Genomic DNA, 3,699 nt, shown 5'->3' on the forward strand with positions numbered 1-3,699 from the left:
GGAGATTGTTATGTCAGCATGTGATTTAAGGTGGCCTTGCGTCGCTGTAACCGCTTCTAATGTCCAATGTGTTCTCGTTGGTGGGAAAGAATGTGCCTACGCAAAGCTGCCACAGATAAAGATATCCAACTGTGTTAATACCATAGCTATCTGAACCACAGAAAAGACTTTAGATGGTGGTAGACACCTAAATAGAAACAAAACACCAGCAGTCTGCGCTCTTCCACCTTAATAAATTGTAATGAAATAAATGCTTTCGGATATCAGGGGTGTTGCCAGTTCGTGACGACATACAGAGAAATGTCACAGCAGGTAAACAGTCTCCCTGGATACGAAAGGACATACGTGGGTAAACAAAACTTTACCGGCAGGATTCGCTTTTATGTTGAAGGAAATACACACAACAGCGTTGTTGGGGCAATCTGTGAGCAAACAAACATAAGTCCTTACTTTTTATGCCAGCAAAGCCATTCTGCTTCCTACAATTTTCAGGAAACGAGCTTTAATGCAACGTAGCATCACATTATGGTGCTTGTATTTATCGTCATCAAGTGTAAACAATAAAGGTGAGATTAGTATAATATCTAGTCTTAAATAAGACTCACAATAATATGGAATGTATCATATCTGTGTTGTATAAAAAAAAAAGTATAATAACTGAAGTCAAATAGCATTATTTTTGTTACAATATCATTGTTTTATAATGATAAATTATCAGCAATTTAATTTTGCAGTTGTCAGAGGTTAAAGTAATTGAAATCCCAAATACACTCATGACAGTTAAGTACAAAAGCCCTAAGTGAACATATATCTGTGCATTTTATTTGTGCTGTTTTCACCTGATGAGTTAATTTAGTTGGTATCCTCTAGATTTCGACTTAACGTCAGATGATCTTAACTCATATCTTGAGAGTTTCAAAAGCGCAAAACAAACCTAGGACACAAAACATTACTTGTTGGTTACTCACAAATTCTCAATATCATAAAGTCTTGTCATATTTAAATTTTGATATGTAAACATATGTGGGTCACTAAGATAGCAGAACACATGGAAGAATCATCACCTGTGCTATGTTTTGCAGTATCAAAGCCACTGGAAAACAACCAATATGCAAGTGATCACAAAAAAATAAATATTAGTTTGGACAACGACGGCATGGCACATCGGGGTCTGGCTTATTTTTTTGTTTTCTAATTTGTTGAATTATCCTGTTTCTAGAAAACTAGCTTCGTTGTATCATGACAATGAGATACATTTATCTGCAATAATGGGAAATGCAGCTTTGTTATCAAGGAAACAAGAAACATATGCTGAGATATTGTTGGAAATCTTGAGAAAATTATCTAATGTCACATTGCATCACATGGTTGATAAATGAAATGTATGGATGCATGTACAGACTTGTTTCAGTTCATCCGTCTGAAAGGAATCTAGTTACACTTGCTGTCAAATAACTTTGTTCAAAGCACAATACTAACCCCCACACAAAGTCTCAAGCACTCAAAAGAACAAGTATCGTTTTCTTTAGTTCAGCACTTGAGTAAGTATACTTTCCATCCCTGAGTGTCGACACACTGTATGTTAGAGCTATTGTAGTGTGCCTCTGAAGTGAATACACCCATGCTCAGATATGTGATTATCATCACAATAAGGTTCACAAGGTTCATCTCAAGGACAAGAGAGATGTTGTGCAACGTGCCAAAGGGGGGAAAAAAAATAGAGACATGACCCTGTGTCAGAAAAAGCTCACATGAATGCACCAGCCAAGAACAGTCCTGCCCCCAGCCTCAGGACCAGCACAGACTGTCTGTCCAATGACAGAGACACACTCCTCCGTACTGTGCAGGGGACGCTGTGCCCCAGCAGCATGTTATCACACAGTCTGAGAACTGAATCATCTTTATGTGTGTTTGTGTTTGAGATAGAGAAAGAAGAGTGTGTTCAAAGGAAACAACTCCCAGCAACTCCAGGAGCAGACAAAGGTGCCAGTATTCGCCCAGCCCCGACAGCTCCCCTCCTTATCTGTCTCCATCTCTTTCTTTCTCTGGGAGATGCTGACTCAGTGGGACAAAGGGAAAGGAGTTGGTTTAACTTCTACTTGAAACACAACCCTTTGTTAGAGTAAGACGCTGCACTTTTGAAATACCCCCCTCTGTAGCTTGTGGTGACGCTTGTCATGCTGGCAGGGGCATGTTAGGGGATCCGTGTATAAGAGATTTAAGAGCAGAGGGGAAGCTAATGTGCATCAATGTTTGTCACTCTGGTCGCTTGAGAGTCAAGTTCTCCTTTCAGGCGTGAGAAGGCTTGGCTGCACTCATCAGCAGGCCGCGGCTGTCAACACAGCTTGGGTCAAGCAGAACACTCTGACCTTGTTTGCCTGAATTAGACCTTGCAGTTGAGCTGACAATCTGATTATTTTCTGACAAAGTTGCAACTCTCACTTCCTGTAAACATGACTCCTTTGATTGTTGTGCTTACGTGCAGTTTCTCTTTAATAAGTTCTTTTTTTTGGTTGTTCGGTGTATTGACCTCCTTTTAGTGTGCAATTTGTTTTAATTCATGGTAGCTAGTAAAAAAGTGTCCCCTCATACTATGTGCAAATGTGACAAATTACAATCTGATTTAGAATAAGACTTTTGTTAATGCTCATATTTATCATAATGCAGCCTCAAAAGCCAAATGGTTTTCACTGTGTGCTGCATGGTGCAGTAGGATGCACATGGGTAAGCCTGTGATGGAGGATGCAAGAGCAACCCCCATATGCAGCTTCATGATAATGCATCACGCATACTTCTGGGAAGAGTTTATTGACAGAAGAGGAAGGCAGTGTGGGCGGGCTGTAAACATTTCACATTGGATATCAGATCTGATGGGACAGAGCAGCCTGTGTGCAGTTGTGTACGTACCCAACTACGAGTTGTGTGTCCATGTGCGAGCTACAACGCACAAGTTTTTGGTGTGAGAGGCTGAGTGTGTGGGACATGTGTGGGCGTGTGTGTGTGTGTGGGTGAGCAGCATTCCAATCCATCAAAGTCACCAGTGGGCCGCCCTCTGCCTCGGGAGAAAAATGAACCATGCCCGACGCACTCAGTCTGCCGCTGTTGTTCTCCTGCCACCATTTCCTCCTGATTCACCCTGAACGGCTGTGAGTGGGACGGACACACCTCGCCAGCCATCGCCTTGATACATTCACAATGCTACCGCAGGAAGCTGACACATAAAGATGCCTGCATACCTTGCATGCTGATACAAACTGAGTGAATTAAACTCTAGAAGTTTTCACAAAAGGCGTGTCTCGCTTTCTGACAGACGCAAGGCTCTGAAATAATTGGACGCATGAACATAACACTTCCAGGAAATTTTGTGAAAGCTACAAGTTCAGTCATTGTACCTGTCTGACCTAAAAAATATGTTTTCAAGCTTAACACTCCTTTTTTACTTAGTTACTTCAAAAGCAGAGGGACTCTTCTATCACCAACACCACACATATGTTGGTTAAAGATGGAGAAAAGCACTATGGGTATTGCAAATAATGGCCCAACTCCTTTATCTCCCTCTCTGGGTAAATCAGTCTCTATTAATATAATGTCAAATCATCACAAGTTATTTCAAAGTATTTTACATATAAGAGCATATTTAGACCGTACCCTTTGTCACGTTATTTAGAGTGACCCAACACGTGACCATGAGCAAGTGCT

This window comes from Notolabrus celidotus, chromosome 2 (genome assembly GCF_009762535.1).
Source record: "Notolabrus celidotus isolate fNotCel1 chromosome 2, fNotCel1.pri, whole genome shotgun sequence".
NCBI classification, from domain to species: domain Eukaryota; kingdom Metazoa; phylum Chordata; class Actinopteri; order Labriformes; family Labridae; genus Notolabrus; species Notolabrus celidotus.